The sequence below is a fragment of the Diplotaxodon limnothrissa genome, linkage group LG17 (genome assembly GCF_057381915.1).
Source record: "Diplotaxodon limnothrissa isolate DT_005_m linkage group LG17, D_limnothrissa_male_GT1.1, whole genome shotgun sequence".
Classification (NCBI taxonomy): domain Eukaryota; kingdom Metazoa; phylum Chordata; class Actinopteri; order Cichliformes; family Cichlidae; genus Diplotaxodon; species Diplotaxodon limnothrissa.
This window is the reverse complement of record NC_140612.1, coordinates 20,756,086-20,782,461: the sequence shown is the minus strand read 5'-3', so window position 1 is coordinate 20,782,461 and position 26,376 is coordinate 20,756,086. Positions and strand designations below refer to the sequence as shown.

At 42.0% G+C, this 26,376-nt stretch overlaps 1 protein-coding gene across 1 annotated transcript in view; it reads right to left on the bottom strand.

The window, feature by feature from the left end:
• shank3b (SH3 and multiple ankyrin repeat domains 3b) overlaps positions 1-20,433 on the bottom strand; it is a 58,568-nt gene extending 38,135 nt beyond the window's left edge. The window contains exon 1 of the mRNA XM_085375722.1: positions 20,091-20,433. The gene's annotated coding sequence lies outside the window, so the exon portion shown is untranslated. The remainder of the gene's footprint in view (positions 1-20,090) is intronic.
• Between the last annotated feature and the right edge of the window lie 5,943 nt (positions 20,434-26,376).

Below are 26,376 nucleotides of genomic sequence, written 5' to 3'. Positions count from 1 at the left end.
AAACCAGTTCCACACCACTGAAGTTGCAGCATTTTTGCAAACCAATTCTGGTTCATCCTTTTCATTCAACAATCCGCTTTCGCCCTCCTCATTCTTAGTCGCTGCCATGTGCGTATGAAAACAAAAGCACTGCGCATGCGCGTTTTACCCATATTCTATCGCGATATTTCATTTTCTTATCGTTGCCCAACATTATACCGATATTACCGTGAACGGTATGATATGGCCCAACCCTACACCGAACTCTATTGATCATGGCTGAATATCAAAATGTAGATGGTTGCTGCATTTAGCATGTGAAGTAGCAAGTATCCTTAGGCAAGATAATGAACCCAAGTTTTTCGCAAAGTGTTCATTGGACTGCGAATGGAGTAGAAAAACATGATTTGAATGGGTGAATGGGGCATGTTAAAGTGCTGTTAGTGCTATAAAAGAACCAGTCCATTTAACATCCATTAGGCCAGACTAGAACTATGTTAAAGACATAATGGCCTGGATTACTTGTAATTTTGTTCTTTTAAATTCAGACAAAATGGAGGTTATTGTTCTTGGGCCTAAAAACCTGAAAACCACAATGTCTAATCAGATACTTAGTGTGCCTCCAGCATAACTGAGGAACATGGGAGTAATTTTTGGACAGGACATGTCCTTCAACCAAACATTAAACAAAAGTCTGATGGCAGTAAAGAGAAACATCATGTCTCAGAGTGATGTTGAAAAACTAGTCTACATAATTATTATTTCTAGGCTAGACTTGTAATTATTTCTTATCTGGTTGTAAAGCTCCCTGAAAACTCTTCACTTGATCCATAACAACACCCCATCATATCATAAAGCCCTCATAATACCTTAATATCCCAACAGTACACTTCGCTCTCAGAGTGGAGGGTTATTTGTGATTCCTGACTTTCTAACAGTAGAATGGGAGGCAAAGCTTTCAGCTCTCAGGCCCTCACCTGTGGAACCACCTCCCAGTTCAGATTCAGAAGACACCCTCTCTACCTTTAAGATCGATCGTCAAACTTTCCTTTTTGGAAAAGCTAATAGTTTGGGTTGGATCAGGTGACCATGAACCATCACTTTGTTTTCTTCGTTAAGCTCAGGCTGCTGGGGGGACTTCCCATATTGCAATAAGCATTTCTTCAGTCTTCAGGTGTTTCTTTGCCACTACTGGATGTCTTTAATGTTTGTCTTCTCTCTCCTGTAGTTTGTCTTTTGTCCTGTTTGTTGTCAGTGGTCCTTATGCTCCTCTATTCTCGCTTTGCTTTCCCTTCACTCTGCAACCAGTCACAACAGATGGCTCCTCCTCCTTGAGCCTTGTTTTCTCAGAGCTTTTGTCCAATATGTTCTCATTCCAGGGGCCAATAAGATGCTGTTTTGTCAGAAGCCACCTGTGTACAATATGTCCTTTGGCATAGCTGCCTTGACCCGCCAGCTGCCACAATATGAACCTCAGAGAAATAACAGCTACAAACTGCATCTTTGTCAGCAGGTTAAAGTGATGGAAATGGCCTAAGTAGTGAAATGCTCTGCCAGGAAGCAGAGGTGTGGACTCGAGTCACATGACTTGGACTCGAGTCAGACTCGAGTCATTAATTTTATGACTTTAGACTTGACTTGAAAAAATGTTCTAAGACTTGTGACTTGACTTGGACTTTTACACCAATGACCTGGGACTTGAATTGGACTTGAACCGGTTTACTTGAAAAGACTTGATATTTCACCCCAAATGTAAAATTTAACATGCATATTATATAGAGATTGAAAATGTGACGTCATTCAGGGGTAAAACCGCAAAGGATTCTGGGAACTCGTGGCAAGAGGTACTAGCGCACGCAGGCTTTCAATTGAAATCAGTCACACAGCGATAAAAAGAAACACAAAAATGGCAAGAAGCTGTTGTATTATTAACTGCAATAGCCGGTCGCATGACAGCCACGGGAAGCCGACGGGTAAAGAGATCGGTTGTTATCGGATTACGTCGTTGAAGAGAAATTGTTCGAGCCATGTTTCCGAAGTAACAAAGACGCGACGGGTGGCCTGGATTGCAGCCATTCAAAGATCAAATATAACGTCCCAGAACACTCCAGCTCACAGGTTAGTCTGCTCCAAGCATTTACACGAAGGTCAGTGTTTTTTAGTAGTTAATATGTCATTTTCTTAACATAATTGGTGATATAGGTTACAAGCAAGTCTGGCACTGAACAGAAATTGTCGCGCTATGCTCCTTTGTTTATTGTGCATAAATAGTGAATTGTCCTGACACAATATTGTGTTTCGCTTCTGTTATTATGGTACATTGACAAAAACATATACTTTTATTCACAGGATAAAACAGTTGTTTTGTATCACTAATTGCCCAGTACGATTACAGCATACAGTATTATTGTCACTGCTACATTTCTGTGATGGGTACCAGAAATTATTTCCACTACTAATTAATTACCCTTGAGCTCAAAGGTCCTATTAATAAACGGTTAACGAATGTGTATTTATGAAGACGATTTGTGAGACTGGTAAACTTATGATACGCATGATGGTCTTTCTTTCTACACGGTGCATTTCAAGGTCCTGCACCCATCCGTCGGTAAACTGTACCTGGGCTTGTTGCAGTGACCTGAAGTTACTAAACTTCATGAGTGTGTGCACTCACTCCAAGAACCGTATAATTATAAATATGCATATAAATATGCTACGATGAGATAGCTGACTTCATCTAACTAGCAAATGTTGTCCAGGCTACGTTGGTGATGCAGTTTTTTTTAATATGTATGATATTTTTGTCATGCGATTTTAAAGCCGGTCCTACAACCGCATCCAAGAATAACATGCAGCTTATCTCAGAACTGTCGGTGAAAATTATTCTTGGAGCTAGGTTTAATTGAGCTGCATTTTAAAGAGGTGCAATTTCACAATTTGTGTATATTTTCTAAGTTCACTATTTTGTCATGTGTTGAGAAAAACACAGATTTTAAAATTACATGGTCTAATATTTACATTTAGCATATAACTGCAACATGCTTTTTTCGTTTTTTTTTTTTTTTTTAAAGACTCGAAAGGACTTGAAATTCAAAATTTCAGACTTGTGACTTTACTCGGACTTTTACACCAGTGACTTGAGACTCGACTCTGACTTGCCTGACATTACTTGAGACTTGACTTGAGACTTGAGGATAAAGACTTGCAAAACAATCACTTGGTCCCACCTCTGCCAGGAAGTCATGTTTTATGTCCTGTGAAGTGCTTGAGTTTTGCGCTTTGGTTTTTTATTTACTTCCTGATTTGTTTAAGTTGCAAGCACCTTTACTACAGATTATTTGGTTTGGTTAAGATATCACAAACAACTTGGTTACCTTTAGGTACTACAAACTACTTGGGTGGCTGGGGCCAGGAGGTAGAGCACTACTGCTGCTCCACTCTGCATGCCAAAGTATCCTTGGGTAAGAAACGAACCCTAAGTTGCTCTCCGACGTATTTAGGTATTGTTTTTGGTTCCTGTGTTGAGTCACAACAACAGGTTAATTGGAAATGAAAGCCACATCAGACCACGTGTGTCCTCGAGATGAAGCATGAATGAAGAAGACTGACTGTTGTTTCCTTTTAAAGTGAAGCTGATTTTTTTCTCCCTGCTGTTGTGCTTGTTGGATCTCTTGGTCTTGAGTGTATAATGTTATTGGGCCTTCACCTTATACCAGAAACATGCTTGATGACTGTTGTGATTTTGAGTGATTTAAGTAAAAAAAAAAAAAAAAAAGGGAAAGCAGCAGTTCCTGTGATAAGAAGGACACACCAAACCTGCGAAGTCCTGTGGTTGAAAACAGTCTAAGAGACTCTGGACATGAAGCAGAGAGAGACTCGACCTTGTCGTTAGCCTTAATGGACAACACTGACAGGCCAAATGGTCCAATCGCTTCCACCGAGCTAAAGAGGTCAGAGGAGAAAAAAGCTTTAACACAAGTCCCTCCCAGCAGCTTCTCCTGACCGATGCTCCTCTTGCTGCTGATGCTCTAACACTGCATTAGTACTCCTTTAATCATTGTTCATATTAATCATCACTGCTACTAATTAACAGCTGATTACCCCTCACGCTGATAAAGCTGGGCAGAGCCGGAGTCAGAACTTAATGGCTGCTTCCATTACAGCTGAGGATGAAAGCGAGGAAGACGGGGAGGCGAGGATGAGTTGTGAGTTGTCATAGAAACTGGAATAGCAGGGAATCCTGTGCTAACCTCACTGTGTCACTCTGTATGTGTGTGCGTGTTTTTAAAAAAGCCTCCTGATCTACATGCTCGCTGTTGCTATGGCAACGGAGTTGAACAATTTTCGCAGATCCCGTTTAAAACATCAACCTGCTGACTCTCTCTCTCCTCCTCCTCTCCTGTCTGTCATGCTTGCTCAGCCATCGCAGCACTAAGCTTAAAGTCTATATGTCCATCCACTCCGAGACACTTCAGCTGCGTTTAAAGAAATAAAAGCTATGGGAACGCAATGATTTTCAGCGTAGGATCGATGTAAGCTGACGGGAGGAGAAGCAGATGGGAGTTCAGAGGCAGTTCAGCTATTTGAAGATGGATTTATGAACTCAGCAGGACCCACTCATGTTTAAAGGACCACACTACTGCTTTCTTTTTAATGCCTGTTCTTAAAAACAACAGACTTGTTTCCCTGAGGTCAAAAAGGCAACTCCTTAAAAGGCTCTTCGACAACACGGTTAAAAAAGCTTAATATAAAAGTTTCATATAAAAACAATTAAACTTTTAAAAACAGACCAATCTCAGTAGGGCAAAAATTACAATCATGGTTATTTAACACCCAGCTTTTGAAAAAAAAAAAAAAAAGCATATGTGCTGTTCACCACAGGACTAAGAAGCTGATTTGGTTTTATTATTCATATGCTGTCAAGGATTTGGCTGGATTCATAACAACAAGACAAAACCAGAGCAGCATTGTGAGGAGGGAGGCAACAAAATAATTGGTTTGGTTGTTCATAATCGCAGCCGCACATCTCAGGATCAGACCAGACTAGAAATTAAATAACATCTGATGATTTACAGAATTAAGTATGATGTTCATTTTGTAAATTATGACTCTCATTAGATTCAGAAAGGACAATGAAACAGGGCAGCTGGCAAGTCATGACTCATGAGTGTCCTGTCCTGTGGTTTCTCTGTCTAAGTCTCTCCTCTGTCACCTGCTTTCAAAGCTCAGATGGTAACTGTGATTTTAAAGCTTCAAAAATATGATTTCTCGCAGGTGATGTCACAGTGCCCACCTCCATCTTTTATATCCAGTCTGTGCTTGAAAGTACTGATTGAAATGATAAGGAAAGTGTTTAATGAGGTCGTAGATCAGGTGACCTGCCAATGTCCTAACATGGCCATACGCAGACACTGATCCTTGCACCTCAGCAACCTTGACGCTGCAGCTATGGTGATGCTGATCCATTAAAGGTGTTACTAGAAACAAATAATAAAACCATAAGATGGATCTGTTGCGTCCCTCTGCAGCCCCTCATCTCTTTGCAGCTGCAGTGCAAGAGTGTTCAGCTGTTGCTAATTGACCACACCTAGTCAGGTGTGGATAAAGGCAGCCTTTCATGGTGGCTCACTACTCTTAGTGGTACCAGCTATTTTAGCCAACGTTGTTATGTATTAGTCTCCATATTTATTTATGCCGCAGCTTTTGAGCCGGCTCGTAACATAAATGGGGCTCATCCTGGATAGACAAAAAGGTGAAGAGAGGCCAGGCGAGCTGAGTATGGTGTAGTATTGTTCTGGTATTTTTAAAAAAATATTAAGAATCTAATCGTGAGCTGCTGCCAGATCTGCTTTGATGACTACAAATATGATGAAGGCAAAATAGAGAGTATGAACACTTAAATTAATTAAATTAAATCTGAACAAACCTCAATGATATGGTCGAAATGCCAAATTTTCATGGGATTAGTGACAAAATACGAGGCGCTATCTGTTCCTTTGGTGTTGTGTTGGCCAATCATGCAAAGTTTAATTTCATTACATTCCAACTCCACAAACTTTTCCAGCTTGTGGACTTCAACTTTGTGCACATGCGCAGTAGTACTTCTGAACACCTGGACACTTAGTGGACATGAAGCAGCTGTTTGGACCTTTTTAGTACCCTCGCACTCCATAAATAGCTATGTTTCAAGTGAGCTTTGAGCGGAAAGTGAGCTTTTGAAAACTGTCTGAATTTGTTGCTTGCTGCATTAAAATCTTTCCATTGAGTTCCCAGCTTTAAAGATCTCAGATACTGAGAAAGTGTCCTTGAATGCACCAGCAGCGGATTTTCAAAGCGGTCCCCGCTCTCAGCAGCATTACTACACAACCATAATTTCAGTTTTCCATAAAAGCCAATACCCCAAACACACTTTAAGCTGATTTTGACAGCATGCTGAAGTGAACTGAGGGTAATCAGGCAGCGCCAACAGGACACAGAGAAGCGGCTCCCTGAAATGAATCACTTCCTTTCATTTACTGCAGTAAAAGCCCCGTAATTGCTGATATATTTCACTCTAACATCTCACCCTGTGGAGGAATCCTCAGCAGACAGGATGACATGTCAGCCTGTAAAACGTCACAGGACCAAATTAAAAAGACTCTTTCATTCCTTTTACACCAACACACAGCTATTCAGAGCTAGAGCAGGCTCGAGAGTTTCCCAGCATGCACTGGGCAGAGGTCACACAAAGCTAAAAACAAAAACATTCATAGAAACACGTATGCAAGGTTTATAAAGTCTTTGTTCCTAAGACGTTTTCCTACTGTTGACTTGTTCGTACTGTTAAAGGTTAATTCAGGATAGTTTTACTGTAGGGATGCAATGATAATTTTAAACGATCATTTGGGCTTCTGACAACTTCGGTAAAATCAAGATTAAAAACATCATCAATATAAATATCACAATTGAATCATTTTTTTCTAATCCCTGTTTTTAAAAAAAAAATTGAATTCTGTATGACGTTTTATAACTTAAACTCTACATTTAATTTAAAAAACGGTGGGGAAAATGGATTTAATGATGAAATGGAGAACTTTTATTTATTTATTTAGAATAGCAGTTCATTTTGAGTTTGATGCCTGCAAAAAAACTCAAATAAAGTTGGGGCTGAGGCAGAGTTTTCACTGTGTTGCATCAGATCTTCTTTTAACAACATTCTGTAAGTGTTTTGGGAACCGAGGACACAAATTTGTGTAGTTGTTAAAGCTGAACCCTTTACAGTTCTTGCTTGATGTGGGAGTTTTTCTGGTTAAATGTTCAGAGTTTTGTTTGTCATCATTTCTGCTCCAAAACGCTTCTAATGTTTCTATGGGGTGACAGGTCCAACATCCTGGATCATATCCATATGCAGACACTGCACCCTCCTCTGCCATACAAACTGCTAAGGAATGGCTCGAGGAACACGACAAAGAGCCCAAGGTGTTTAACTGCCCTCCAGTCTCCCAAGATCCCAATTAGCATCTGAATGCTTGAGGCGTTAGAGTAACCCTGATCCATGGAGGATGTCTTAAACGTGCTTTTTTTTAAATTTGCCTCCCACTTTAAATACCACTGCAGACCACCATATACACTACGACAATAGCACTCTCCTGGAAATTATTCATGGCCGATGCAAAATACTGCTCCAAAAGAGCCGAGCCTGTTAAACAGGCCTCCAGATTCTGATACTCTGTCTTTGGCATGGGCCAGAACAAGCCTGATCCAGGGAGACTTCACCCCACAACCCTAAGGAATATATCCATTTCCTAACGGACAAGAGGAGCTTGGTTGGCACACAGAGGATCTAAACAAAAAGGCAACTGGTTTCAAATGCTGGAAGACAAAGGTTTACCAGTCAATCTAAGCCTGGGTATTAACCAAAAGAATGAGATCATGAGACCAGTACCGTGAGAGTTGAGGCTCAGGTGTGAAATTGATGGTTTTCAGGGTTTTTAGTGGTTTTTAGCATTATTTTTTTTTCTTTATCATTTATCATTTTTATCATTATCCCGTGTGTTATGAATAAATCTTCTTTTTTGGTACCAGTACTGGTTTTATTTTGTTGTATTTATCCGCGACAACTTAAAGGCCAGTCCGTGAAAATATTGTCGGACATAAACTGGTCCGTAGTGCAAAAAAGGTTGGGGACCGCTGCTTTAAAGGGTTACCTCTGCAAACATAGTTTTATATGCCCACTAGGAACCAACCATTAATGCGATGCTTGTGATACACGATGATCAAGTCATTTTGCCTCTGGTTTTAGAGTCAGACAATCCTCCTGCGTGTCTCTCCTTGGTGTTTTTCTGAGAATATCCAGCTGGGAGGAGACATTGGGGTAAACCCAGAACTTCCTGCAGATCTGACATGGGAGTGCCTCGTGATCTTCTAAGAGGAACTAGAAAACAATGCTAGAGGAAATGACATCCAGAGGACAATGCTCAGCCACTACAACTGTAACCTGACTTTACATGAGCAAAACAAACTGGATGAATGGTTTTAACCTCTTAACATCCACTAGTATAGTTTGTGTTAGCCACACAACAATTAGGCAAATAAAGTGCAACACATTCAGTTTGGTCTTGCAGTGTTTTTTTTAACAGATTTTTTCCCCCTTTAAATCCGTAATTAGGAAAAACTATATATAACTATAAAAGTATATAAAAGGTGATTGTGAAATAAACTCTGACGCTAACCCTAACCTTAGACAGATTACTGAAAGATGTTATATAAGTCATCTCGTCTGTGAGCAACTTGGGATCCCCCCAGGAAAATGCTGCTTAGTCTGCTGCCCACATGACCCAACTTCAGATAAGAGGAAGACAATGGATGGAAAAGTGGATTTTTTAATGTTGTGGCTGATCCATAATCCATCTAATAGCAGTGGAATACTAGTGTGGACAAAAAGTGAGTGAAATCCCAGGAGACACACTTACTGTAACCTAGTTTTTTCAGCTCAGCTCTTTTGTCTTCTGCCGCTGAATTTCTGTTGTACAAAATGAGCGGAAAATTGTGTTATTATCAATTTGTCATCAGCTCACTGAGTGTTTCTGTGCTCCCTGTTTTCCCAGTAAATAATGGCTCCTAACACCAAAAGAGGAGGTCATATAATATCAGTGTACTGCATCTGTGCTTATTGAAATAACCTGGTGCACTCTCAAACACAGAGCTTGTATTAATGTCCAGCTCTGTCCACTTGCTGCCTTGACAGTTCCCACTGCAATCAGCTTTAAGTTGCAGGGTTTGATTTTCAGCCTCCACTTCAGCTTCCACTTCAGCTCTACCAATCAGAGACGCTGAATCACTTTCCTGTCATTCAAATAACCTTTCATAGAGAGAGAAGGTGGTTGACTGGAGTCAAGAAACACTAAACTGACTGAAGATTATGTTTTCTCTGCTTGTGATTAGCATGGTGAGACCCGAGAAATCCCCCTCTCTGTCTGTTTAAAAAGGCAACAAACACTTCTGAAGCCAAACTCACCGACGAAGCATTTCTGAATAGCCCTGCAGCTGTTGAGGTTTTCACTCCTGTGTGCATTTTTCTTTTTATCTCCACCTGTTCTGAGGGTTTTGAACTGAGACACTCTCATCGGTCGTAACAAAAGAACGCACAGAAAAAGCCAAACTGCATTTTCATGCCTCAGTGCCTGAAATAAAAGCTCAATAAATTAGAGCTTTTCACTGTTGCTTTGACGGATTAACCTTCAAAATGAAGGCAAAGACAAAAGGCGAGCCAACAATGTGACAGCTGTTCAAATATAAATTTGCGACGTGCACTGTTGATGAAAAGCTTGATTACACAGGAGTTTCTAAATGCTACGTGTCCCCAGGATTAATCCTTTTTATGCATCCCATCCACTGCTTTTCTAGAAGTCACGTTTGCTGCCTCTTCATTTGTCTGAAGTTGAGGCAGATGTGAGGTGGGGAACGGTTCCCTTTTGGAAACTCCCAAAAAGTGATTATACCATCCGACAGAATAATGAAGTGTTCTCAAAAACACATTTCATTGAACTATTTTTGTAAGTGGCAGTTAAATAAGCTGGCCCCTTATTCCAGCATGGAATCTAAGAAATCTTCATTGTCAAGCTACACTGCTTCTTTCAACAGTATCACGCTTTCTCGCTTGACACAGTGTGCAAGGTTGGAGCCATGTTGAGTTTTCCCCAACCTGTGGTGTCCCTCGAGGCTTCATTCATGGTCTTATTCTTTTCTGAACTATACCTGCTTCCTTTAGGCTCTACTTTAAAAACGGATGTCATTCTATGCAGACGATACTCTATTACGTTTACTAGTAAAGTTGAAGACCTAGCAATTGGTTTTACATTGTTTAGGGGCCCTAAACATCTGGATGTCCATAAACCTTAACAGCAAAACTGAGGTTCTGTTATTTGTTAGTTCAGACATTGCCTGTGCTCCTGATTGAAACACTATACTTGTCACGGTTCTGGGTCCGTTGGACCCAGTATTTTGAGTTTATTATGTTTTGGTTTATTTCTGCTTCATGGATTGTTTTCTTCTCGTAGTGATGATGATGATTATTATTTCTTGTTTCTGTTTATCCGTGCTTAAGGATTTGTTCTCAGTTATATCTCACGTTTAGTTTAGTTCAGATTCCATGTGTCATTCTGTCTGTCTCTCAGTGTAAAGTCTGCATGCTTGTTTAGTAATTCATGTTTCCTGTTTTATTGTGAAAGTCTTTGTCTTATGTTAGTGTGTGCAGCTTAGCTCCCCCGTCTTGTTAGCCCTGATCTCTCCCAGCTGTGTCTCCCTCCTGTTGCCGATTCCCCCGTTACTACCCTGTGTATATAAGCCCTATGTTTTCCCATGCTCAGTGTCGCGTCGTACCCTCAGAATTATGCCTGTGTCTCCTTGGTCTCAGTGTTCCATCCTCACTCCATGTTTGTTTTTCTGCCAGCAATAAAGCTGAGGTTTTTTTGAGTTTCAATTCTGTGTTCGAGTCCTGCATTTGGATCCTCATCTCTGCCTGCCCGCACACAGAGCCCTGACAGAACGACGCGACCAGTAATGGATCCAGCGGACTCACCGTGGAAGCGCAGCTCCCGTTTTGACGGGACTCGGCTAGCGCCTGGAGGGCCTCCGTGCTGCCGTTCCTCGCTGGCAGCCTACCCTTCGGCCCACTCGTCTGCTTCCTCCCCGCGGACGCCCAGGTCTCGCAGAAAACGCTCCAGCCGGTCCCGGGAGGATTACTACGAGCCTGCAAGCAATCAGCTCACGCCTGCACAAGCCTTTTACAAGATGTTAGGGATTATTATCGTGCCACCTGACTCACCCAGCATTTCCACATCACAGCAGGAGCAGCCACAGCAGAGTCCTCCCTCGTCACATTCCGCCAGCGCCGCTCCCTCTTCAACAGGGAGGCAGCGAACACGCAGCCAGCACTCACAGCTCCAGCAGGAGCCTGGGATTCAGCTTAAACAACCGCCTAGGGTGAGTGACAGAGTCTCCCTTCATTCGCCTTTTTTGTCAAGGGATAGACAGACTGTTTCCCCCAAAGCTGCGAACGCCAGCTACATGAACACTACAGCTCGTGTTTCTCCGGTTCGGGAAAATAAGAGTTTTCGTTTTAAGAATGACTATTTTCCCATTGGTTCAGAAGACTGTGCGCCTGATGTTTTTTCAGATCCAGGAGTTAAGACTGTTCCGTCTGGATCTGTTTATTCTGGAGCTATGTTTATTCAGTCAGCTGCCCGTCCGCTTTCAGCTCAGTCCCCTGCTCGGCAGCCACCTGTAGCTCAGTGTCCTGTGTCACCTGCTCAGAAGCCGCCTGTAGCCCAGACACCAACTCCACCACCACCACTTTGGCCTCAAGCTCAGTTAGCCGCCCGGCCTCAAGCTCAGTTAGCCGCCCGGCCTCAAGCTCAGTTAGCCGCCCGGCCTCAAGCTCAGTCAGCCGCCCGGCCTCAAGCTCAGTCAGCCGCCCGGCCTCAAGCTCAGTCAAATCAATCTAAAAGGAACTGTGTTTCATCAGTTTGTTCTAAGCAGAGCAACAAACCTCATGATAATGTAATCATTCCTAAAAAGCTGGCCAGTTCAGAGACTGTGACGCGCTCCAGGGCCTCCCCAGAGGCTGAGTTTCAGCCCTCAGCCTACTCTGGACCCCTGGAGGCTAGGAACCCAGCTGAGGACTGCACCCGGCTGTCACTGCCTGAGCAGAGTCAATGCTCTGGGCGGCTGAAGTCTGCTATGTCCCTGCCAGAGGCCCGTGCGCCTGCTGGTCCTGTTCTGTCCCTGCCAGAGGCCCGTGCGCCTGCTGGTCCTGTTCTGTCCCTGCCAGAGGCCCGTGCGCCTGCTGGTTTTGTCCTGTGTGTTCCAGGGGCCCCTGTTCCCACTGGTCCTGAGACTGTTCTCGCTGGAGGGCCCGAGGAGCCCGTCCAGCCTCCTCCCTCGTCAGCTGGGGGGCCCGAGGAGCCCGTCCAGCCTCCTCCCTCGTCAGCTGGGGGGCCCGAGGAGCCCGTCCAGCCGCCTGCCTCGTCAGCTGGGGGGCCCGAGGAGCCCGTCCAGCCTTCAGCTGCGGTCTCATCATCCTCGCCCGCTGCGGTCTCATCATCAGCATCATCATCAGCATCATCATCCTCGTCTGGTCCAGCCTCCGCGTCTTCATCCTCGTCTGGTCCAGCCTCCGCGTCTTCATCCTCGTCTGGTCCAGCCTCCGCGTCTTCATCCACGCCAGCTGCAGCCTCCGTGTCTCCACCCATGCCGTCGCCTGGTCCGGCTCCGGCTTCAGCATCACCCACAGCCTCCGTGTCTCCACCCATGCCGTCGCCTGGTCCGGCTCCGGCTTCAGCATCACCCACGCCTGGTCCGGCTCCGGCTTCAGCTTCGCCTGGTCCGGCTCCGGCTTCAGCTTCGCCTGGTCCGGCTTCGCCTTCAGCTTCGCCTGGTCCGGCTTCGCCTTCAGCTTCACCTTCAGCGTCGTCTGGTCCAGCCTCCGCGTCCTCATCCTCGTCTGGTCCAGCCTCCGCGTCCTCATCCTCGTCTGGTCCAGCTCCCGCATCACCAGCTTCGTTTGGCCCCGCCTCTGCATCAGCCTCACCTGGTTCAGCCTCCGCATTCGCTTCAGCGTCGCCTGGCCCAGCTTCGGCTTCAGCCTCTGCCTCATCTGATCCAACCTCCGCTTCGCCTGGGGCTGCAGGGGCCACGCAGCCTTCGGGTCCCCTCCTACCACCTCCACATTGTCGGTCATCTGCCAGGCCGCTTGTTGGGCATCATCACCACCGTGGCCGCCCTCCGGACTTCTGTTGCCGCCACTGCCTTCCGCGTGGCCGGCCTCCAGGCTTGCATTCCCGCCGCCGTTGCCATCCGCACGGTCGGCCCCCAGAACTGCTTCCTCGCCGCCGTTGCCATCCGCACGGTCGGCCCCCAGAACTGCTTCCTCGCCGCCGTTGCCGTCCGCACGGTCGGCCCCCAGAACTGCTTCCTCGCCGCCGTTGCCGTCCGCACGGTCGGCCCCCAGAACTGCTTCCTCGCCGCCGTTGCCGTCCGCACGGTCGGCCCCCAGAACTGCTTCCTCGCCGCCGTTGCCGTCCGCACGGTCGGCCCCCAGAACTGCTTCCTCGCCGCCGTTGCCGTCCGCACGGTCGGCCTCCAGAACTGTTCGCACGTCGCCACCGTTGCCGTGTGCACGGTCGGCCCCCTGGACTTTTTGTAGACTCTTGGTGAGCTCTGGTTTCGTTTTGTTTTTGATATGCTTTCCTGCGTTTTTTGGACTCTGGTGCTCCTTGTTTTTTTTTTTTTTGCTTGGGCCTGTCCCTCCATCCTGGACCCCCTCCGCCCGCCCTGGCCTGGTGCTTTGTTGTGCTTTTGTTGTTTGGGGCTGTCGGGAGCCAGCCCTTAGAGGGGGGGTACTGTCACGGTTCTGGGTCCGTTGGACCCAGTATTTTGAGTTTATTATGTTTTGGTTTATTTCTGCTTCATGGATTGTTTTCTTCTCGTAGTGATGATGATGATGATTATTTCTTGTTTCTGTTTATCCGTGCTTAAGGATTTGTTCTCAGTTATATCTCACGTTTAGTTTAGTTCAGATTCCATGTGTCATTCTGTCTGTCTCTCAGTGTAAAGTCTGCATGCTTGTTTAGTAATTCATGTTTCCTGTTTTATTGTGAAAGTCTGTCTTATGTTAGTGTGTGCAGCTTAGCTCCCCCGTCTTGTTAGCCCTGATCTCTCCCAGCTGTGTCTCCCTCCTGTTGCCGATTCCCCCGTTACTACCCTGTGTATATAAGCCCTGTGTTTTCCCATGCTCAGTGTCGCGTCGTACCCTCAGAATTATGCCTGTGTGTCCTTGGTCTCAGTGTTCCATCCTCACTCCATGTTTGTTTTTCTGCCAGCAATAAAGCTGAGGTTTTTTTGAGTTTCAATTCTGTGTTCGAGTCCTGCATTTGGATCCTCATCTCTGCCTGCCCGCACACAGAGCCCTGACAATACTGAATCCTTAGTAAAGTGCTTTAGTGTGACTTTAGACTAAAATAGACCCGCAGGCTCTCAACGTCCTGAAGGGAAAAGTAAACAACCCTTCTAAAAGTAAAAAAGGTAAAAGAAACTCTAGGCAAATAACTCTAAAAGTCAGTACTGGTATTTAACTTGACTTGAGAGGGCTTGTCGTGTTTTTGTGCAAACAAACTGCCCCTGAACTAAACATCTGCCCTTTTATAGTGGATATTTTGGCATCAGAAGCCATAATTCAAACCTTTTATGGAAAGGTCTACAGATATATGACAACATTTCATAATTCACAGAATCCATGTACAAAAAAAAAATCATAAATTGCAAATATGACCTTAATCTTAATTCAGGTCTGTATTATGTTCCTAATTGGTGTCCGTTTTTAAAGTATTTCTGTCATTGGTTGATACAACCATTTACTCCTGGTACAGGACTTACACAATGCAGTGTACAACATAAAGTCATCTGTTTCTAAAAGGGTTTTAAAACAAGGATCTCAATCTTATTGTTAAGAAATATGTTATTGTAACCCTGGTTAACATAGCTGTCAATAAATAAAAGCCTGTTAGTAAAAACAGTCATAAGAAATATATTACAGGTGATAAATAGTCAATAAATAGATCATAAAGGTTAAAAAACTTGCTAATTCATGGTGTTTTTATGTTAAGTCAGGTAAGATGGCTAAAATATGTGTTCAGACTCTTATTGTGAAAGGGCACGCTGCAGCGTGACTCCTGTGACCAGCCACACCCAACCGGGTTGTTCCTTCCTTTTGATGCTGTAGAGCATATGTGTCAAACTCTGGCCCGCGGGCCAAATTTGGCCCGCAGCCTAATTACATTTGGCCCGCGAAGCCATACCAAATTACTATTAGAGCTGGCCTACCGGTATTATACAGCTAATATATATATTGTTTAGTATTAAGCTTTGCTTGTTCCATATTCAGTTTTTCAGCAAAACTTGTTTGAGTCCATAAGAAGAGATTCATTCTTAAATCTGGAGGAAGATTTTTTTTTCAATAAATATTAATGTTAGCCCGCGACCTTGTTCCAGTTTTAAATTTTGGCCCACTGTATATTTGAGTTTGACACCCCTGCTGTAGAGGGAGAAATGCAGACAGTCCTTGCGGAGCTGCTGCCTAAACAAGTGAAAAAAATATTCAAAAACAAGCCAGAAGTCTACATAAAGCCATTTTTGTACTCTGGAGAATGTATTTTGGTCTTTCCAACCTGTCCTTGCCTTAGTGACATTCTGAACATAACTGAACGGGACTTGGCCATTAAGGTTTGGATTGGGAAATGCCGAGCTAAAATCAAAGCTTGATTCGCTGAGCAAGAAACAAGATGGTGAGCCACCAACAGACCGATTGAACTGTGCTGAGCAGGAAACGGGAAAAGCGCCCCCTGCTGGAGGTTGCGCTCTTTCGCTGAAAAAAAAAAACTGGTAGGATTAATCCATACACCTCTGCAAAAGAACAGTTGACTCTCAAAGCACCGGATAAGCATTCAGAGTAATTCTGGGATTAATAGTTAAAGGACACAGAGACAACTTTTCTTTTTTTGATTGTTTGTTTGTTTAAGGGGTTATTCAGCCTTTTGCTGAATTGTTTTCAGTTTTTTTTTACATTTTTTTGTTCTTTGTAACTTATTTTCTGGTCTGTGGTCTTTATTACACGCTACACTTATTACTACTCTAGTAGTCGAACCTAGCTGGTCCTAGTGTACTGTAACGAAGTTTTACATTATGATTACCACATTCATGAAGTTCACCACAATTCAGCATTATGGTTCATGTTTCAGTTTTTTCACATTCTCAGAGAAAAGAAAAAATCTGCCCACACATGTTTTAGATAGATGGAATAAAACTGAATAGTTTGTCGATCAATGGCAGTTTTTACCATATCTGATATTTATCAGATGTCTTTTGATGACCTGCAGGTATACACAAATGCTTCCATGCAGTTTCTACAACTGATTTCTATTCAGGTCTAAATGAATGGTCTTTTATTGGATCTGAACTGCTGTCTTCAAGGGAAAAGTCCTGAGATTTTTTTTTTTATATCCACTTTAAAGGCAAATGTCTTCAGCCTTAAAGGAAATATAGTTTCTATTTTCTTTGTACAGATCCTACCCTGCACTAGACTTTGAAAAATGAAGGTAGAGAGGAGCCCAGCTTGTTAAATGTTATACCAGAGGACCTTAACCAAATGGCAATATGAGACAAGTTAGGAGTATAAATCCTCTCATTAACTAAAATGCCAAACAGCAGACGATCTATAAGAAATTTGAGTAAAGTTCTAGTATTGCCCTTTCATAAATCTGACGGAGAAGTAGAGCTAATAAAAAATGGTTAAAATCAATTCAGCAAATAGATCTTCAAACACCTGGAAAATGTAGACAGGTTCAGTTTTTTTCTTTCCATCTCTCATTGCTTCTTCCATTTTGTTTCATCCCTCTTCTCTTCCCATTCTTCCCTCCATCTCAGCCGCTCTGAAAATCAGACTTTCACACCTGAGTGAGCAAAACGTTTCTGCTACATATCGGCAATCAAAGTATATTTTCCCTGGTAAAAGCGCAGCTCCTTGTTATCTTTGTGCTTGCTGTTGTAAATGTTAATGGGTCCTTCAGGTAATACTCAGTGGGAGCAGGAGCAGCTTTTGTGTTGCTCACAGTGACTGTTTTCCTCCACTCTACCCTGCAGAGTGCTCTGTTATGTAATGTCTCCTCGGGTTGGTCCTCAGGTTTCTTTCAGGACCGATCTGATCAAGGATGTTCTGTGCTTCTCCGATTTAGGCTCGACTTTTGGGAAAAAGTAGAAATTGTTTGTTCGATTAGAGCAGCAGGAGACTTTGTCCTGAAATAACTTGGGGTCAACACTTTGATCATTTCCAGTTTTTGTCCTGAGTGGAGCCACTGTCCTCCCACACAGAACAATGCTGAGGCTACATTCTTCATCTGGAAGTAGAAGTGAGGTCTAAAAATGCTTTGGTTCCTGAAGACCACAGGAAGAGTCCGATAAGAATTGATTAATAGTAAGAGTTTACACACAAACACTGAATTTTCTCTGTCACCAGTTGGTTGATGAACATTAACTGCCCAATGATAAGGCATAGAGTCCATCTATTTCAAACAGAATCTAAATCTTTGTGAATCCCATAACAGGTGTATTTTTCTATTAACTCTGAGGTGTCAAATGGGTTTCATTTATTGCAGCTTGTTGATGGATACCAAAAGTATTAGAGACAATCCCAAATGAATTCCAACTTGTGCTTCCAGTTCTTGTTTCAGTAATTAAAGACCTATGCTGTACAATCATCCCACCGTGGAAAAAGAACAGTTCAACGAAATCATTAAAAACAAATTACCATGAGATATGCATGACCACAGCTGTATTCATGGCAGTTTAGGCAAATATGTAAATATGGTATATGTCACTGATACATTAAGGTGAAGACCATAGAAAGCCTTCAGTTTCTCTCAGTACATTTGAAATTGATGAGCTGTCATGTGATGAATACCAACCAAATTCCATTAAAAAAGGCCTTTTTTACTCAAAAAAACATTTTAAATCCAACGAGTGTATCAGCAGTCTACATTTTGACATCTGAAAGTTAAGTATAATTTTAGTTGACAGCTGGAAAACTGATAAAAAGCTCAGATGTACTTTCACGGCCCTCTTGTATAATTCAGAAAGACTGAATGTTCCTCTGTAGTGAGAAGAGCGTCTGTGTTTCCAGCTGACAGCAATCACAGTCTGGCTGTTTTACACACCGAGTGATCAGAATAAAATAATTTGGAAAAAAAAATTAGCTTGACGTCCTGAATTTCAAATTCTGTTTCAGAGGCTGAAAGAGAAGGAAAAAAGCACAGCAAGTTGTCGAGTGAAGGCTAAGTGAGAAGCACGTTTTTACTTGTGCTGACAGTTTGCCTTCAGCCTACATACACACTTCCACCTTGTTACAATAGAACTGGCCTAAAGCCAATTAATCAGGCACTTCAGATATTGCCGTTATTATTGGAGGAGTCAGGAGGGGAACACCGGGTTAGTTTTCCTGGACTCGAGGTCAGAAAGGGGTCTTCGTACCTTTAAATATTTTTTTTTCTTTGGTGATTGTTCTTTAATCACGTTGTTGTGTTTTGTTACTCAAGTACTTGTCCAGCATTTCATTCAATTATTTTTTTAATTCTGTTTAGTTTTCTTTCAGTTTATATCAAGTAGTTGAGTTCTAGTTAATTTTTTCACTAGTTTCAGTATTAAATTCTCTAGTGTATTTATCCATAGGTTTGATAACATATAGACTTTATACTCAGACAACTTTGAATTAAACCTATGGGAGAGTTCTGCAACAGCAAAGGTGGCAGCAGAGGCATAACTTCCAAAGGTAAAAATTCGACTGGTGATTCTATACATGCATATTCAAAATGACTAAAAACAGCCATGAAGAGACTCAAAATAAGCCCAAAGAGAGAAAAAATGGCTTCCTCCTCCACTACTGACAGGGCGCCTCAGCTGCTTTCACTGCAGCCAATAGCTGCAGGATGTGAGCGCTGTTTGAATCACGGCAGCAGAAAAGCTAATTCACTTCTTCTTCAGACCTGCAAACATGACTCAAGGTTTGCAATGTTGTGGCATGAATGTGAGCCAGTGAGGAGTGTTTTTTATGCTCTTTATAGACTGAGATATAAAAAAAGAGACTTCATTGACCTTAAATATGCTGGAGGAACCTAAATGAAGAGGTGGATGAACCAGCAGAAACGGGGTCCTATATTAGACTGCAAATGAATGAGTGTCTGGAAGTGTTTTAAAATATCACACTTGTCCTTTTTTTCTTGTGTTAGTCCTAATGTAATAAAGGCATATCTGGACAGAAAAGCACACAGTTGAACAATATCATTCATGGATTGGCCTCCCCAAAGCCTGGACCTCAACATTTTGAAGAAGTGTGGGATCAGAATAAAAGGCAGAAACATCCAAAGAAGAGCTTTGAATGTCCTTCAAGAAGCCAGCAGAAATGTTCATGAAGACTATTTTAAAAAAATTACAGAAAGCTGGCTCAGACAGTTCAAACTGTGCTGAAGAATAAAGGTGATCATATCAAATATTGACCGTCAAGTTTGTTAGAATGTTACAAACTCGATTTCTGTATGCTCTCAATATATTGTGTTTCTAGCAAAATGAGTGGTGGCTCAAGTCTTTTGCACAGTGCTATAAAACCGCTAAAAACAACAAAATGACCTCAGAAAAACTAAATATGTCTCTAAAAGAATGAAATGACCAAAACCAAACTGACTAAATGACAAATGACTAAGTAGCCTCATAAAAAACACCCCCCAAAAAATTACCACAAAAAGACTACAATGACTAAAATCAGAGTCAAAGCACAAAAAATAGCCAACAGTGAGAACAAAAAGATTAAAAACAGTCATAAAACAACTAATATTGACTCCAGAGACAAAACAAATGACTAAAAAAAGACTCCAAATGGACTCAAAGGGCAAAAATGACTTAAAACAAACTCAAAACAGTCTCATAACAGCTGAAAGTGACAACAAAGAGTCAGAAATGGCTAAAAGCAAATCCATCATCGCTTCAAGTGCAGAGAGGAAACCTAGTAATATCAAGATAGATTTACTCACCTATCGTCAAGAGTCCCATCAAACTTTTCCACTGTCCTTTACTGAGTTCGACTGGTCTCTTCTGGTCTTTCCTGATTCTGTTTTGGTCTGGGTTACTGGTCCGGTGATTTCTTTGGTTTCTGGTCCTGGGGCAGCCTGGTGCAGCCTGGGGTGCCTGCTTCCTGTGTCTCTGAAAGGTTTTGATTGGATGAAGATGTGGTGTAATCCTGTAGTAGCAGTCGGATGGGTGCTTTCTGCAGCAGATGGAGACCTTTATATTGTAGTGCCTTTTGTTGAACCCTTCAAACTATGAAAGATTTTGTGTTGTAATACTGTAGTTAAAGTGTAGTAATCCTGCAGGGGAGTGAGAGGTCTCAGGGTTTCAGATTGTGTTCTGGGAGCTGCCCTGCCCATCCTGTAGAAAGGGAGGAAGAGAGATGAGGAAGAGCGAGAGGAAGACGGGTGGGAGGTAAAGGCGAGGGAGGCCAGGATATAGAGGGGGAAAAGAAGGAGAAAAAACATGTTAGGAGATGGTGGAGCAGTGTGAATCAGAAGTGGGTCAGACACAGCTGCATTTCACGGAGGCCATTTCAGGTTCACTTAGTTACACAATATGAAGTTGTTAGCATGGCAACAAGGCTGCAAACCTTTTTTCCTTATCCACTGCCATGCTGGCAGAATTATGTAAAGTTTTACATATTGATTTATTTCTCAGTTTCTATTCTAAGCCGAGTACAAAGAAACGTGAACTGGCTGAGGGCCTCACTGCAGCAGCTGAAGCTCGTACATGCTAGCAGGGTTGATTAGCTGCTAGCATGTACGAGCGAGCCAGTGCATGGACTGCAAACTGACACTCAAAGATAACCTTGAACCATGAGACTTAGCATCAGGGAGCCAGTCGCCAATTATTTTACTCATTAAGTATTTCTCTATTACATTTGGTAAGTAAATTCTGTTTTATTTTTCTATATTACATTTATAGAGCTATTTTACCATACAAAATGAACTCCATTTTTTTCCTGTAAATTTTTAACTTATTCCGCTTTTTAAAGTCTTTGGATTTAGAGCTAATTTAACTAGTTTCAGAGAGAAGATGAACTGCAGAACTGCACCAAAACCCAGCAAGGATTATTTTGAACTATAAGTCAAGCATGGTACTCTAGTAGAGTCCAAGAATAAGAATATGGAGCTGGAAATGAGCAAAAGGTTATTTCAACTTACACTTGTCCTTCTATTTTCTTAACCAGCAATCCAACAGTTGCTTTAATTCGGTTTATTCGATTAATTCGGCTACATGCACTGTTGGGGAGTAACGTAATACATGTACCGGCGTTACGTATTTAAGATACAAAATATGAGTAACTGTGTTCCGTTACAGTTACCTTTTCAAAAGGTGGTATTCAGAATACAGTTACTTTGTTGAAATAAATGGATTACATAGCGGTCTTTTCTTGTTTCATATATTAAGCTATGCTCTCTCTATTTTTGGTAACTCCACGCTGGTGGAAACCCAAACAACACATGCATGCCTTACCCAATGTCCACCTACTGCTACTCATTTTATATTAAGATTTAAAAATCTAGTTGGTATTGGTATGGTGAGTAGCCTTCAGTAATAGTAATGAATCACACAGCAATAGTACATTCATGTAGTTGTAAAAAGCATGATAGCTTATGTTAGCCTACTTGCAGGCAGTTGGTGGCTTGCTAATTGCTAACAGCATGCTAGCCAGCTGGTCTGTGTGGGTCTGTCTGTAAAACCGGAATGTGTCCACAGCAACGCAGACAGCAGGAGGACATGTTGCAAACAAGAACACAATTTAAAACAAGTAAAGACAAAGATTAGAAGGACTTCCTCTGACTCACGCTTCCTGTTTCCTGTCTGGGTTGCCAAGGAAACGGATGTTTGCCAGGAAAAAGCTGAGAACCTGGACTTCACTGATAACACACAAACACTCACATTTAACTTCTATCTTTGTGACAGACCCCGTTGAAATTTCCTTAACTGCAACTTGATTTGACATTAAACCCTCAAAAAGGCATGTGATAAAAAGACAACCCAATGATGGTATAATAATAATTATTACATTAGTCCTCATAAAAACAGCTATACAAGAACACAGACATACACATACACAGCTTTTTAACATTTTATGCCCCATCACTGAAAATTTAAGAGGCAACCCAGAGGGCTGAAAAATGAAGCTGAAGAAAAATTGCAATTGCTCTAATGTCCACTTGAGGCAGGCTTCTTGAGTACCATATTCCCATATTTCTGCATAAATCAATAGATGGAAGAGGATATGACATTGTGCTGGTTTTGTTATTAGGAAGATTGTAAAAGACCTACTATATTATTCAAGTTAAGACGATTTGAAGGAAGAAAAATTGAGAAAAAATCCTGACCTCTGGGATTAAGACACAGATTGTGTTTAAATGCCTGAATGTAAATGTTAACTATAAAAACAGAATTCAGACAGACTAGACTCAGAATACATGCAAATTTGATATAAGGTCCAGAAGCCCTGTTATAGGATCATACATTAACCCTTTAAGACCTATAGAACCAAGTCCGCCAGAGCTTATATTATATTTTTACATGTTGTAGAGCCATTTTTGGGAGCATTTCAAGTTGCTATACATCAATACAACCATTACAGCCTAAATTGTAATAATATGCATGCATTACGTGCATAGTAATTACATAAATGGCAAAAAAAGTGCAATAAACTGCAAAAAAATTTAAAATCGTTTTTGTTTTTTAACATATATTTCTAGTTAGAGAAATTTAAGAGGCTTATCCCTCAAAACTGTAAATACAAAAAAGTTGCACAAACTAGTTTCCCACCACAGGAAATTTATTTTGAGTGTCTTCATAGTTTTATTTTTGAAATACACCAATTTTTATACACTGCAGGAAAAACGAAAATAAATATTATACTGCAAATTTGCAAAAAAGCAGCACATGCATCAAAATAAACTATTTCCAGCAGTGCAATATGAGTCCTAAGCATCCCAGAAACGATACAGAAAGTCATAAAGTCAAACATAAGTTTTAAAAACACCAGTATAAGCTCATGAGGCCCTGATGGTAAAAAAACTACATTTCCGCGAAAATGACGTCACTTCCGGTTTTGGGCAGGTCATGGCGGACATGCGATAGTTCACGCTGATGGACGTAGGAAGTGTTATGAACAGCTGATCGGATCGGCAAAGCGAGTTTCTGGAATATTATGTTTTTGTTGCTGCAAGTGCTTTTTATGCAGTTTTTGCAAAGCTATATGTGGAAGGAAACTGTGACCTAGGACAAGCTGATGGCATAAGATGTAAGTACAACTCCTCCGGTCTCATATGCAAAAAAAATTATTGCGCTAGCTCACGTGGTTGCTGTGCTACCGGGATTTAAAAATAGTTATGCAAAACGGAGCGTGCCCGCTCTGACCGGTTTTAAAGGGTTAATACTCACAGAGTAATAAAATGGAAAAAAAGGTTAACACTAAAAATGTATATTTCTTACTATATTTTTTTTTACTGATGCTCATCAGGTAAACACCAAGACAAACGATACTGAAAAAGTTTAGACCCTCCCGCTATTCATCCAGGAATGTTGATGTTGTTTCCAGAGAATTAACTGGGCGATTGACATCGATTTCATCCAATCACATTTTCCTAACTGTAACCTGATTCTAACCTGAAACCCCACTAAACTCTGCAATAACATTATTACCCAATAAAATGTCCCCGCACTCACACTAGTTCTCACAGCTGAACAAGAACACATGCACATACACATATTCTTGTATATCTTCTTGAGGTCCCTCATTGACAATTGCTTTGATGTGACTTCATTTAAACCTGAACCATCAAACAAGCCTCTAAGAAAGCGAGGACCTGACAAAATGTCCTCAGAAGGTCAAACGCTTACAGAAGTCCTCACATTGATACCTGAACAAGAACACATCCACATATTCTTCTATTTACATCTTTTTGAGAAGCCTCATTGTTATTTCCTTAGCTGTAACTACAGAACAGAACTAAAAGTACTTAAAAAAAAAGGTCTAATACTCACAGTCCGAATAAACATGGACGAACAAGACCACATTAATTGTGTCCTAATTTGTATTTGATATATTTCACATCCAACATGAAGTATTAAAACCTGCTGTTACATTATGTGATGAACACATTACAAATCCCCCCCAAATCCTGTGTGGATTAAACGATCTTTGGAGATTTTTAAAAATATTATAGCCCATCACAACACCAAACGCAGCACAGCATGTACCCTATTTACAAGTGTTGTCTGTACATGTCTTTTCTGTGTCATCGAGCTCCATTGTTGTCCAAAAAAACCATCAGTGAGCTGCACTGTTGCTCAGAGAGAAAGACTGTTCCTTCTATTTATAAATGTAGACACTAGAGTTTATTCAGAGACGACTGCAAAGACTAACAGTAGCGATCACTTTCACGTCTAATTTAGGGTTATAGTTACCCTTTAGGCCTGTAGTGAGTTTGCATTGTTCGCCTGCAAATCAATCACTTCATGAATAATAACAAACAGGCGTCTTGTAGAGAAACATACTGGGATGATTACTGTGGGATTGTTTTGTTTTTCTGATGGCCTTTATGAACCACAGATTTGACAAAACCAACTGAAACTTTTAAGTGCTTTTAACGGTTTGAGTATGTGAAATCTGAATATAAGTAGGGAACACAACAGCTGTCCAGAAATTATGCCAAAATATATTGATTACCCTGTGGTGCTGTTTCCAGCAGAGGTCAAGAGATTAAAAGATGGATTGGGGCCCCGCATACTGTACATGTTTATTGGTGTGAAGAAAGGGCTGAATTTGAAAGTGAAGCTGTTGATTTACCTAAGCTCTGCTGCTACTCTTCCACATCGATAGGAGACAAATGAATTGATTAGGGCATATATCTGCGATACCTAATCGGCATCTCCTAGGTCATAGGTGTCAAACTCTGGCCCGCGGGCCAAATTTGGCCCGCAGCCTAATTACATTTGGCCCGCGAAGCCATACCAAATTACTATTAGAGCTGGCCTACTGGTATTATACAGCTAATATATACATTGTTTAGTATTAAGCTTTGCTTGTTCCACATTCAGTTTTTCAGCAAAACTTGTTTGAGTCCATAAGAAGAGATTCATTCTTAAATCTGGAGGAATATATTTTTCAATAAATATTAACGTTAGCCCGCGACCTTGTTCTAGTTTTGAATTTTGGCCCACTGTGTATTTGAGTTTGACACCCCTGTCCTAGGTGAAGGTGAGTGTTCTTGGCATGCCCTACTGGGAGGAAGACTCAGGGAAGATCCAGGACATGCTGGATATATTATGTCTCATAGCTGGCCTGGGAATTTCCGGATGAGCTAGAAGAGGGTGTAGGGTCTGAGTTTCTCTGCTTTGACTTGATGGATGGATGTTCAACTGCTTCTTAACGGAAGTGTCTAATACCCCAATCACATGGCAGCAGCTTGATGCTTCTAGGTATATAGAAATGGTGAAGACGACCTACTGAAGTTCGAACCAACCACGGGGAAGAAATGCTATCTTTTTGTCTATTAGGATTTTCCCATACAATCAAAGTGGTTATCTGCGTTACCCTATCTCAAACAAACACTTGTTACAACCAAAGTATATAAAAGAGCATCTCTGAATGCTTATGTCGAACCTGGAGATGGATGGGTGATAGCAGCAGAACGACACACCAGATGCCACAACAGAAAACCGAGGCTATAATTCACACAAGTTCCAAAATTTGACATTGAAGACTGGAAAAATATTGCTTTGTCTGATTTCTGCTACAGAATTTTGAATAACTAAAATGAAAACAAGGATCCATCATACCTTGTATTTTCTGGGCACACTCTGTGCCCCTTAGTAGCAACTGTGAAACCTGTACACCCCACAGCCTACCTGATTACTGGTGCTGACTATGTCCATCCCTTTATGACCGCACTACGCCCATCTTATGATGGCTGCTTCCAGCAGGATTACAATCCATGTCATAGAAGCTCCTATCATTTCAAACTAATTTCTTAGTTAGCCTGGGACAACCAGATAACTCATAGTCCAGGCAGGTAGGTAGAACACTAGGCTTTTATTTGGCATAACAACAAGACCACACAGGACAGGTCTCCACGGCTCTACATGTGTCAGTTTCAGGTAGATACCTGTATCAACATGTTACAAAGGTAAGGTCTCCCTCAGGAGAACATGAGAAAGGTGTGGCTGGCTGGCTGTAATGGCTATAGGCAACACACACACTCTGGGGGTCTTAGTGGGAAG